The sequence below is a fragment of the Felis catus genome, chromosome C1, assembly GCF_018350175.1.
Source record: "Felis catus isolate Fca126 chromosome C1, F.catus_Fca126_mat1.0, whole genome shotgun sequence".
NCBI classification, from domain to species: domain Eukaryota; kingdom Metazoa; phylum Chordata; class Mammalia; order Carnivora; family Felidae; genus Felis; species Felis catus.
Genome location: NC_058375.1, coordinates 51486799 through 51500503, shown reverse-complemented (window position 1 = coordinate 51500503; position 13705 = coordinate 51486799). Strand labels below are relative to the sequence as shown.

Below are 13705 nucleotides of genomic sequence, written 5' to 3'. Positions count from 1 at the left end.
CTCTTTGCTTCATATCTGAACTCTTGTCATAGCTTCATTCACTTAAACATTTGCTTCAAATTCAACCAATACTGTGCACTTGTGTGTGCAAGTTACTGAAAAGCAGTCCAGTTATCTGTCCCTCCTTCTCCTCTCCTCTGTCTCCCCTACAATTCAGAATTTTATTATTTTTATGCCTCAAGCTAAAATCACTTTTCTTCACGTTTCTACCTACCAATTCTATATACGCTATTTTAGTTCTAAATTAAATCCCATCTTCTTCATTAAATCTTTCCTAGTTAATCTCTCTTTTCAACTTTAACATTCTAAAATACATAAAATCTAATGCATATTGGCTATATTTGCTCCTTCTTGAAGGCAAGGTTTACATGCCATACATTCTGCTATAGTGTAAGCTCCCAAGAGCTTACTTTTGTCTCTTTTGTTCACTGTTATATCTCCAGCACCTAGAAGAGTATCTGGTACATAACAGCTGCTTCAATAAATACTTACTGAATTAATGCTCCTTATATATTCCAGGGTAGAGAATACATCTTGGCAGCTGTGGTTGAGTGGGAAGAGTCAAAATGAACTGGACTAAATGACTTGAACTCTTTGAGGTTCAGTTTCCCAATCTGCTAAATGTAAATTAATATTCAGCAGCTCACGAAGTTGTTATATTGATTAAGTGCAGTAATGCTTTAATAGCATCTACTACAGAGCTGAGAACAACAGGATGCTCTCAATAAATGTTTTGATGATTTTGTCATGATCGCTAAATAGTAAGACATATTCAGTGAATGCCTACTAAATCAATAAAATCTCAAGAAAAATATAAAGTTTGAGTAATGTCTAGCCCCTTAACATTTATCTAATCAAAAATTCTATGAGTGAATTACATCTGAAATATTATATATTTAGCTCCAAATTGTAAGCATGGCTGAAACCATTTCTGATTAGGAATAATTCCCATTTGACAGGGTACAAGTATTAATATTTTACTGACATATACAGATTGTATTTAAATGCTTAAAGAAGAACAAAAGTTTTACTGTTAGGATTTCCATAGTGCAATCATCAGAATAGAAGAAAAGCTGCAGACTTATTTGAGCTACACAGTCCCCATAAAGCCAGGAAGTACAAAAATTTCTGTCTACAAAACATTAATGAATAGTATACAATGCTGTTTTACCAGATTTATCAAAATATATAAAAATACACCATAAACAATTACAACAAACTTTTCAACATATTTGCATTCTATTTTACAGAAAGAATATCAGTTAAGTAGTTTTTAAACTTTTTTTTACTAAACTATACAATTCCTTATACTGACTACTTATTAACTTTAAACAATTCCCCAAATTTTACAGAGAATTAATTTATAATTGAATATAATATCAGATTACTAGACCAATTAGAAACTCTTAGAATTAGAATCTTCCTTGTTCAGCAAACAGGCTTTATTAATTTGTAAGTTGGAACATACATAGACTTTACCTTTCAAAGCTTTTCCAATCCCTCTGGGTACTTTCAATGACTCATAATCTAATTACAAATCACAAGCAAGCAAGAAGGAACGAGCACTCCGTTGTGTCCATTAACTGACACAAAATCATTGCAAATTCCAGTAGGGACACATATTCTGAGTAGGAATAGAGGGGAAAAAATCCCACCTAAGTAATTCAGATACAAAAAGCTGTAGGACAAAGTATTCTACTTTAACTGTAAGGTAGCATCAAACCTCTTGGAATATAACACAAAATGAAAATGTAAGCCAAAAAATGTTAAGAAATATAAACTCAATAAGCAGTCATGCTGAGATGACCACTGAAATCTCTCACATTCACCAGTCATCATAAGAATGTATTCGAACCCCCAGCCTATGAAGCCCTTAGACGTAGATGAAGGTGTTAGAGTTGAGGGTGACTAAGAACCAGATAGAGTGAATGTTAACTTCTGGAGGGAAAGGCATTAAGATATTCAGGAGAGTGTAAGGTCTGCAGCAGTAACGAAGGCCAAAAAGGAGATAAGGTGTTAGGAATGATAAGATTGAGATCTTGAGAATCTATTTTTTTTTCCATGCCTTTTCTTTTTTAATGGAAACAAGTTAAACGGATGTGATAGCTTAGTGGACAAGAGGTCGTATATGGAATACCTAAAAAAAAAAAAAAAAGCCACAAGGAGAGGGGGGAACAAGCAGCCCACAGGAAGGCTTACGGTTAGTTAGGTTTGGAGCCCGGGTAGGGCAAGAGGTCAGAAGGCAAATTACACTAAAAAGTAGATGAGGGAGGTGCCAAAACCCTCAGAGAGCGTAAACGGTTGGTCACAGGATCTCCACTGAAGGTGGGTCCCCCCAAAACCCGGTCATTTGGGTACCAGAGACGCTAAGTCCCAACCTTCTCCTGACTCCGCTAGGCTCAAGTCGCCCCTCACCGAAACAGAACTGGAAAGGTGTAAAAAATGTGCAAGAGCCACCAACCCGGGAAGTGTTCCAGCTCTAGCAGCAGCCGCCCCAAAAGCAGCCCTCACACACGCAGACGCTCCGACCTCAGCGCCGCAGCCACAGGCATCCCGAGCTTCCCGGCCACCGTAGTAAGAGGAAAGGCCTCCCTTTCGAACCCAGTATGTCAGCCACTTCCGGGGCATTAAATCCTTTTGATTGGCCGTAGCAATATCAACCGCCCACAGGCCCATGACCCACTCACTTCATCCATCCCTTTTCCCCCGCTCTTTGCCATCCCAGCCCCTAGGTCACCAATACGGCAAGCGCAGAGCCAAGGGAAAGTATGTGTCTGTAAGCAATGTCTCTAATAGACAAGCCACATTGTGTCTGCTTTGAGTTCCCGCTGAACAATTGGACTTCAGCTCCCAGCATGCAACGCCACACCACGCCTCCTCCTTCGGCGCGGAACTACAAGACCCAATATGCACTGCGCCCCTCTTTTTTTTCAGTTTTCACCTGACACCCGGAGATTCCAGATGTGTTTTCAGAGGAGTCACTAAATTTCTTGTAATAATGTAGACCTTCCTACCAAGCCTCACTTTGATAAAGATACATATATTCCTTTCTATCCTGTTGTGAAGGTTGTCTAAGCCAAGCTGTAGTTGAGACTGATAGACAAAAAGTTATAAAATATTAAGGAATGTGTGCGCTGATTTTCCACATTCCTTTTATTTTTCAAGGATTGAAACACAGGACGGTATAAAGGCTTTTTATGAGATGGAAATTTTTATCCATACTCATAAGGAGTATGAGGGAAATACTAAAGTATTGCAAAGTGTAATCCTAGGTCGTTTTGCAGTAGTGAAAGATTGCGTTGGAACAAGGTCTGCCAGGCATGCTTCTGAATTGCATAGGAAATTATAGTAGGACCTGGGAGTAAAAAATTAACAGTCTGTATTACCGGACTATGTACCTACAAGGGAAAAGAAACCTTTCAGATTGAAGAGTTGAAAGTTAAAAATTAAATTTTAAAATGTTTTTCACTTTTGGGGTGGTTGGGTGGCTCAGTCGTTTGAGGTCAGGTCCTGAGCTCACTGTTCATGAGTTCGAGCCCCACATCTCTGCTGACAGTGCAGAGCCCTCTTTGGATCCTCTGTCGCCCTCTCTCTGTGCCCTCCCCTCCTTTTGCTCTCTCAAAAATAAACTTTTTTTAGTGTTTTTCACTTTTTTAACATGTTAATGGTTTGGATTATTTTCATTATTCTTACAAAAACAGATAACTGGAACTATTTATTTTCTGTTATGTGGTAGGGCAACCAAGTAACCAATTACACAAGATCATAAATGTAACATTTATTAGATTTAACAAACTGACTTATCTTGCCTCATTAGTCTGTGATTCCATATTTTAAAATACAGAACTTTGTTTTGATTTCTTAGGACAGATAGCATGCATTGAACAAGCTGTCTGTATGCCTTTTTGTTACTTTCATAAAGATTTGGATTACCAAGAATGAATGTATTTTATTTTTTATATTTTGCACTAATAGGCCATGAGAAACAATGCTTGAATCCTTAAACTATGTGGTAATTTTACAAAATAAAATTGACATATACCATTAACATTGGTTTTCTGTGGATTTACAGCAAAACAGATTTTAGCTGGTTGGAAAAATGGAGTAGAATACTTACCATTTTTATAACCTCACATAGAAGTCACAGAGGGTAATTGTATTCTGTAACATGGACATGGCACCCACTACCATACAAACTGCTTCCCAACTCCAGTGTGCTAAATTATGCAGCACTAGCAAGTAAATATTTAAAATCTATGATCACAGAAAACAATCTGCTGCTTTCCATACTCATGCACCAAAACAATATGAATGCAATGAGAGAAACATTTCCATTGGAATGATTAGAGGTAATGATAAACTATAATTAGGTTATCTGTTATTCATAACTGTTTGCAGTAAATAAAAATTGCATCCACTTATTAAAGATGTTATTAAGGAAGCTTTTAAAATATGATAAATAATTGATATACATATCCTAAGGCAGTTTCAATGATCAATTGTGTAAATGAACGTGGAAAAAAGTTTAAAGAGTACATAATTTATGTAACAGACTGTAGGTTTTTAAAAGAGATTCTTGCAGCTGCAGTACTCAGCAATGTCCTCATTTTAAAAAAATTTTAATGTTTATTCAGTGTTGAGAGAGACAGACAGACAGACAGACAGAACAGGAGTAGGGAAGGGGCAGACAGTGAGCAGGACACAGAATCTGAAGCAGGCTCTAGGCTCTGAGCTGTCAGCACAGAGCCTGATGCAGGGCTCAAACCCACGAACTGTGATATCATGACCTGAGCTGAAGTCAGACCCCTAACCGACTGAGCCACCCAGGCACCCCTCCCTTATCATTTTTAACTGTGTCTTTGACTTTCCAATTCAGCCAATTGCCAAGCACACAAAAATCAAAACCATACTAGATATTCGTCTGAGTTCAACAAATACACAGTGAGTGCTGCTAGGGACAAAACACTCCGCTTAGCCACTAAAGTCTATTTCTGAAGCACAGGAAAGATTTAAAAGGGAAATGAAAATAAGATAAGAGAGCTTTATCAGAATGGAAAGTGGGAAGTAAAATATGTGTAACATTGTCTTCTAAACATCACTTATGCATTCAGTTAATCATAACTCTGCAAGAGCTAATACACATTCTAAAAGGCAGGAGCCACATCTTAAACATCTGTGTCCCTCTTAGCTCTAACACAGTACTTTGTTCAGAGTAACTTACTCTCCATAAGTGTTGTGGGAGTTCACTGTGATATCTGAGGCCCTGAAACTCCCTCTCTATTCATACTGTGTAGTTTTAATATAAAATATTTTTAACATCTGAGTTTCATTTTCTTCATTAGTAATTCAGAGTGTATAATAAGTATTAAAACCATAATATTTGATTAATCAGAATGGTACACTCAAAAATCATGAAAAGCATTTACTGCTGTGTATGGGCATATATAACAACATTTATCTTAAGTGTCAAGACCTTTATAAAATGTCATCATATCCCAGGCATATACTGTCCTTTAAAATATACCAGCCATTCTAGTAGCATTGACTGTGATACAACTCCAGATTTTTGTTAGTGAACTTTTAATCCTTAACTTCTACCAAGTATACTTCTTTATCCATCTCCCTCCTGGACCCAAGTAAAGATGAAAGTTCTGTTTAATAAGTAAATGTGTAACATAAATCCCTGATCAAGGATATTATCTTTAGATAAAATGAACTCAGCCCTTAATGAGACAAATAACTTGTAGGCCTCTAAAAGCTAAAAAATTATTTTGAGGATAACTTAAAACCTTTTCTCCTTCCCAAATGACCTTATTTCTGTCACTTCTCCTACGTCTTCAACCTCTCTTTCTTCACTGCCCCGTTTACCTCAACCTACAAACATGCACAGAATCCCCATAACTTTGAAAACAACTTCAGTGAACTCAGCTTCCCTCCTAAATGCAATATTATTCCATCTTCCTATTCCTTCCATAACCACATTCAGCAAGTGCTGCAAAATAAACCTTCATCTTAAAATGCAGCTCAGGATCTATATTCACAGGTTATACCTACTAAATACCCAGCACTTTGGAAATATGAAGACAATTCAGATAGAAAATTATGGTCCATGATACAGTGTGATAAACATCATGATAGAGGTATGAACAAGGTATTAAGAGAATAAGGATTGTCAGTTACTCTCAATTCGAGGGACCCTAGATGAGAAATTCCTGAGCTAAATGATAAAAATAATTAACCAGAAAAATCTATACACTGAAACCTATAGAAAGCTTATGAAAGAAATTGAAGAAGACACAAAAAAATGGAAGAAGATTCCATGCTCCTGGATAAGAAGAACACATATTGTTAAAATGTCCATACTACCCAAAGCAAGCTACATATTCAATGCAATCCCTATCAAAATAACACCAGCAGTCTTCACAGAGCTAGAATAAACTGTCCTAAAATTTGTATGGAACCAGAAAAGACCCCGAATAGCCAAAGCAATCTTGAAAAACAAAACCAAAGCAGGAGGCATCACAATCCCAGACATCAAGCTTTATTACAAAGCTGTAATCATCAAGACAGTATGGTAGTAGTACAAAAACAGACACTCAGATCAATGGAACAGAATAGAGACCCCAGAATGGACCCACAACTGTATGGCCAACTAATCTTTGACAAAGCAGAAAAGAATATCCAATGGAATAAAGACAGCCTCTTCAGCAAGTGGTGCTGGGAAAACTGGACAATGACATGCAGAAAAATGAACCTAGATCACTTTCTTACACTATACACAAAATAAACTCAAAATGGATGAAAGACCTAAACGTAAGGCAGGAAACCATCAAAATCCTTGAGGAGAAAGCAGGCAAAAACCTCTTTGACCTTCACTGCAGCAACTTCTTACTCAACACATCTCAACACCCAAAAAACAAACATCCAGTGAAGAAATGGGCAAAAGACATGAATAGATACTTCTCCAAAGAAGACATCCAGATGGCCAACCGACATGTGAAAAAATGTTCAATATCACTCATCATCAGGGAAATACAAACCAAAACCACAGTGAGATACCACCTCACACCTGTCAGAATGGCTAACATTAACAACTCAGGCAATGACAGATGTTGGTGAGGATGCAGAGAAAGAGGATCTCTTTTGCACTGCTGGTGGGAATGCAAATTGGTGCAGCCATTCTGGAAAATCGTATGCAGGTTCCTCAAAAAATTAAAAATAGAAATACCCTATAACCCAGCAATTGCACTAGTAGGCATTTATCCAAGGGATACAGGTATGTTGTTTCAAAGAGGCATATACACCCAATGTTTATAACAACACTATCGACAATAGCCAAAGTATGGAAAGAGCCCAAATGTCCATCGATGGATGAATGGATAAAGAAGATGTGGTATATATACACAATGGAGTATTACTCGGCAATCAAAAAGAATGAAATCTTGCCATTTGCAACTACGTGGATGGAACTGGAGGGTATTATGCTAAGTGAAATTAGTGTCAGAGAAAGACAAATATCATATGACTTCACTCATATGAGGACTTTAAGAGACAAAACAGATGAACATAAGGGAAGGGAAACAAAAATAATATAAAAACAGGGAGGGGTACAAAACATAAGAGACTCAAAAATATGGAGAACAAACTGAGGGTTGCTGGAGGGGTTGTGGGAGGGGGTATGGGCTAAATTGGTAAGGGGTATTAAGGAATCTACTCCTGAAATCATTGTTGCACTGTATGCTAACTAACTTGGATGTATATTTTAAACAATAAATTAAAAAAAAATTAACCAGCTGCAGAAGAGGGAGGCTCAACCAATGTAGAATAACATAAATTCATTATAGTTGGAACACGAGAGGGAGGGGAATGGTCCAATACAAGACTGGAAAGACAGACAGGGGCTATTTCCTTAAAAGGGTCTTGTGTACTGTGATAAGAATCTTGGAGTTTAACCTGGTTATATAGGTAACCATTTAGGGAATGACATTTTAGGCTGCTGGTTGTGGTATTACAGGGAATGATTTGGGCTGGAAATAACAGTTAGGAGATTGTTTTCATGATTCAGTTTAAAAAATGGGAAGTCTGAAATAAATAGTGATAAGGAAAGAGCAAAAAGAATTGGTCAGAGATATTAGGATAATAGAATCAAGAAGAGGTGTGAAGAGGAGAAGGAATCAAGAAAGATTTCTAAGTTTCTGGTTTTCTGATTTTCCAGATGTTGAATTAGGAATGCTTAGGGTGCCTGGCTGGCTCAGTCAGAAGAGCATACTACTCTCGATCTCAGGATTGTGAGTTCAAGCCCTGCATTGGGTGTAGAGATTACTTAAAAATAAAGTCTCAAGGGGCACCTGGGTGGCCCAGTCAGTTGAGCATCTGAGATCTCAGCTCAGGTCTTGATCTCAGGGCAGTAAGTTTAAGGCCTGTGTTGGGCTCCACACTGGGCATGAAGCCTACTTAAAAAATAAAAAAATAAATAGGGGCGCCTGGGCGGTTCAGTCGGTTGAGCGTCCAGCTTCAGCTCAGGTCATGATCTCACAGTCCGTGGGTTCGAGCTCCACGTCAGGCTCTGTGCTGACAGCTCAGAGCCTGGAGCCTGCTTCGAATTCTGTGTCTCCCTCTCTCTCTGCTCCTCCGCCGCTCATACTCTGTCTCTCTCTCTCTCTCTCTCTCTCCTTCAAAGATAAATTAAAAAAAATTTTTTTAATAATTTAATTAATTAAAAATACGCGCACCTGGGTGGCTCAGTTGGTTGAGCGTCCTGATCTAGATTTCAGCTCAGGTTATCATCTCACGGTTAGTGAGTTTGAGTCCCACATCGGGCTGTGTGCTAACAGTGTGGAGCCTGCTTGGGATTCTCTCTCTCTCCTTCTCTCTGCCCTTCTCCCACTTGCACTGTCTCTCTCTCTCTCTCTCTCTCTCTCTCTCTCTCTCAAAATAAAAATAAATAAATAAATAAATAAATAAATAAATAAATAAATAAAATCTTAAAAAAAAAAAAAGGAATGCTTAAGAGTTGTCAGATGGCTATGTCCAGGAGACAGTTAGATATGAAGTTTAAGAGGAAGATTTGAGCTGAATATACATACCTTTAGGAGTGATTAACTTTAAATAACAATTAAAAAAAAAAAAAAAACATGGGTATGGATAAGATTGTGAGCTAGGTAGATAGAGACGTAAGCTCCTAGCCAGAAGTGAGTAGGATAGAGAATGGTGTATACAAATGTCTCGAAATTCTTCAGGGAATAGGATTTTTACATAAGAGCAGAGGATTACAGAATGAGGAGAAAGCTGAATTCATCTCTGGACCTGGTGTGCATGAATAAGTGAGAACAAAAAAAAAAAAAAAAAAAAACCAACCCACATAAATTCAAGAAAGTTTCAGGGAGACCGAATTCAGAGAAAAGTCAGCATTCATTAAAACCAGGATGTGAAATAAGAATTCTATGAGGAGAACTAGGTTTTAGCAAATTAGAGCATGAAAGAAGGAATGGAAAGATTTCAGAGGGAGAAAAGTAGAGGGTTGGGCTAGGGGAAAGGAAGCACAGCTGAGAACACAAAAAGGAAGATGATGACCAAGGATGACAGGAATATGAAGTATGTTCACCAGCCTCAAAGTTTCGAAACAGAAATTCTATATAAATCTGAGATTCACCTTAACCTGTGTGTGTCACTTTCACTGCTCTTGGCAGTGGAGAGTATAACTGACTTGCTTACACTTACATCCTTCATTTATTTTTTTTTAATATGAAATTCATTGTCAATTTGGTTTCCATACAACGCCCAGTGCTCATCCCAACAGGTGCCCTCCTCAATGCCCGTCACCCATTTTCCCCTCCGCACCACCCCCCATCAACCCTCAGTTTATTCTCAGTATTTAAGAGTCTCTTATGGTTTGCCTCTTTCCCTCTCTATAACTCCCCCCTGGTCTTCTGTTTTCCTCCCCCCTGGTCTTTTTCCTCCCCCCTGGTCTTCTGTTGAGTTTCTCAGGATCCACATATGAGTGAAAACATATGGTATCTGTCTTTCTCTGTATGACTTATTTCACTTAAAATAACATTCTCCAGTTCCATCCATGTTGCTACAAAAGGCCAGATTTCATTCTTTCTCATTGCCAAGTAGTATTCCATTGTGTATATAAACCACAACTTCTTTATCCATTCGTCAGTTGATGGACATTTAGGCTCTTTCCATAATTTGGCTATTGTTGAGAGTGCTGCTATAAACATTGGGGTACAAGTGCCCCTATGCCTCAGGGATACTCCTGTATCCCTTGGGTAAATTCCTAGCAGTGCTATTGCTGGATTATAGGGTAGATCTATTTTTAATTTTCTGAGGAACCTCCACACTGTTTTCCTGAGCGGCTGCACCAGTTCGCATTCCTACCAATAGTGCAAGAGGGTTCCCGTTTCTCCACATCCTCGCCAGCATCTATAGTCTCCTGATTTGTTCATTTTGGCCGCTCTGACTGGCGTGAGGTGATATCTGAGTGTGGTTTTGATTTGTATTTCCCTGATGACGTTGAGCATCATTTCATGTGCCTGTTGGCCATCTGTACATCTGACATCCTTCTTTTTTTTTTCAATTTTTTTTTAACGTTTATTTATTTTTGAGACACAGAGAGACAGAGCATGAACGGGGGAGGGTCAGAGAAAGAGGGAGACACAGAATCTGAAACAGGCTCCAGGCTCTGAGCAGTCAGCACAGGGCCCGATGCGGGGCTTGAACTCACGGACCACGAGATCATGACCTGAGCTGAAGTCTGACACTTAGCCGACTGAGCCACCCAGGCGCCCCGACATCCTTCTTTTATAATGGAACCCACCATCCTCCTTACAGCCCAGAGCTTCTGGGGAGTTCTACTCCCTCCTCAAACCCTACAAGACATAAATTATGATTTGCGTAAAGTTTAGACCCGAATTAAACATTGTGGCCCATTTCTCTTGGTTTAGGCATGAATATGTGACACAATTCCAGGCAATGAGATGTGAGGGAAGATTTGCTAGAGAGCTTCTGGAGAAAGTTTTTTTTTCTTTCTAACAAAAAGCAGTTCATGCTGTACACCCTGGTCATAGCAGTATTATTCACAATAGCTGAAAGATGGAAGCAGCCCAAGTGTTCATACACAGGTGAATGAATAAGCAAAATGTATATAGATACAATGCAATATTATTCAGCCTTTAAAAGTATGAAATTGAGGGGTGCCTGTGTGGCTCAGTCAGTTAAGCATCTGACTGCAGCTCAGGTCATGATCTCTCTGTGAGTTCAAGCCCCTCATCGGGCTCTGTGCTGACAGCTTAGAGCCTGGAACCTGCTTCAGATGCTGTGTCTCCCTCTCTCTCTGTCCCTCCCCACTCATGCTCTGTCTCTGTCTCTGTCTCTCTCAAAGATAAATACACATTTTTTAATTAAAAAAATAAGTAAATTGGACTTCATCAAAATTAAAACTTTTCATGCATCAAAGGACTCTCTGAAGAAAGTGAAAAGACAGTCCACAGGATGGAAAAAATATTTGCAAGTCATATATCTGATAAAGTTCTAGTATCCAGAATATGTAAAGAATTTACAGATCAGGAATAAAAAGACAACAACCCAGTTAAAAGATAGGCGAAGAAATTGAATAGATACTTCTCCAAAGGATATGTACAGGTAATCAATAAGCACATGAAAAGATGTTCAACATCACTAATCATATTTTATGCTAATTAAAATGTATTTTTATGTCTAGACCTACATATATAGATATATATACATATACACACACACTTAAGAGTAATAAAAAATGTTTCAAATTACAAAATGCTAAATAGCCACTGTGTTAATTATGTATTCTGTATTAAAAATTACCCATTTCTTGATGGTTTTAAAGAACAACAGTTATTATTTCACAATTTGGGGGGATTAGTAATCTGGGCATAACTTAGCTGGGTTCTCTGCTTCCTGATGTCCATCAAGGTTGTAATCAAGGTGATGGCCAAGGTCTATGGACCCATCTGAAGGCATGACTGGGGAAGAATGTGCCTCCAAGTTCATTTCAGTGGTTGTTGACAGGATTCAGTTCTTTGTTGGACTAAGGGCGTTAGTTCCTCACTGGCTATTAGTCATAGTCACTCTCATTTCTTTGCCAGAAAGCATCTTGTTTCTTCAAAACATGTGAGCCAAGAAGCACTAGAGAGTTTGCTAGCAAAATAGAAGTCATAGTCTTTTTTTTTTCTTTTTCTTTTTTTTTAATTTGAGATCGAGAGTGTGTGTGAGCAGGGGAGAGGGGCAGAGAGAGAGAATCTTTTTTTTAATTAATTTATTTATTTTGAGAGAGAGAGAGCACCAAAGGGAGATGGACAGAGAGAGAGAGAATGCCAAGCAAGCTCTCCACTCTCAGTGCTGAGCCTGATGCAGGGCTTGATGCAGGGCTCAGTCCCATAAATCGTGGGATCATGACCTGAGCTGAAATCCAGAGTCAGACACTTAACTGACTGAGCCACCACGCAAGTCATACAGGTAGCATCTCATTACTGTTGTTGTATTCTACATGTTAGAAACAATCCACTCCATCTAGCCCACACTCAAGGAGAGACGATTACTAAAGGGCATACACACAAGGAAGCAGGGATCATTGGAGGCCATTTTAAAAACACCTACCATCATAGGGGTGCCTGGGTGGCTCAGTCAGTTAAACGTCTGACTTCGGGTCAGGTCATGATCTCTTGGTTTGTGAGTTTGAGCCCCACATTGGGCTCTGTGCTGACAGCTGGATCCTGGAGCCTGCTTCGGATTCTGTGTCTGCCCCTCTCATGCTCTGTCTCTGCCCCTCAATAATAAATAAACGTTAAAAAAATTTTTTTTAATAAAAAATAAAAATACCTACCATAGTCACCTTATACAGTTGTTGCAAGTATCATGCTAATTCTTAAGTACCTTGGAACCACAAAATGCAATAGGAACTGAAGCAAGGAAGTGAATGACTAGCTTTATGGTGAAATGGTTCTTTGCTATTCAAGAATCTATTGCAAAAAAAAAAAATCTATTGCATTCATGCTTTCTGAGAGAAAGTATTTAACAAGTTAATTGTCTTTTTTTTTCTTACCTAAGCATTTACCACTCACATCCTCTCCATACCCTGAGACAGTGTTTATCTTTGATGTTGCCACCAGCAAAGTTCAAAACCATTACAGCATTTGAACACTGTTGCATTATATAGGGCAAAGGATGTGAGAATCATTTCCTTGGGGCCTAAACAATATTAGTCATGAGAACAAATATTATGGGTAAGAAATCCTACTAAGTTAGTGCTGAGAACCAGTTAAAGAATGATAAAGACACTTTTGTGTATTTAGTATGGTTTTTGTGGGTACATTATATATGCAGCCCTCTAAGCTTGGGGACATAGAACAATGATTCCTCTTGCCTGGGGCTAGTTGCATAACTGATGTGTTTAAGGTACCTGGAACCTCTTAGGCAGTAAATATTATACTCTTTGCCTTCTCTAACATTACTCAACTTTTAGATGATTTGAGCTCTGGTCAGTATGACCTCAAAATTCACATTTTTCTTTCTCCTTTTTATTCTTTCCATTCTTATGAAAATTAACTATTTTTCCAATTATTTTTTTTAAAAAACCTATGCTCTTCTTTCTACCTTACACTGCTTTCCAGGAAGACAGCAAGTTAAATACTGTTCATAAACATTATTTCTGTTAGTTTAAATTTTA

General features: G+C 38.4%; 1 protein-coding gene across 7 annotated transcripts in view; it reads right to left on the bottom strand.

The window, feature by feature from the left end:
• The window catches only part of ATG4C (autophagy related 4C cysteine peptidase), a 92265-nt gene extending 89653 nt beyond the window's left edge, over positions 1–2612 (bottom strand). For 3 of the 7 annotated variants that reach the window (XM_011284954.3, XM_019837138.2, XM_045035956.1), the window contains exon 1: positions 2462–2612. The gene's annotated coding sequence lies outside the window, so the exon portion shown is untranslated. Of the gene's footprint in view, positions 1–1479; positions 1625–2461 lie in introns of all 7 variants that reach the window. The other 4 variants (XM_045035955.1, XM_011284952.3, XM_019837137.2 and 1 more) reach the window with 4 other exon arrangements.
• Between the last annotated feature and the right edge of the window lie 11093 nt (positions 2613–13705).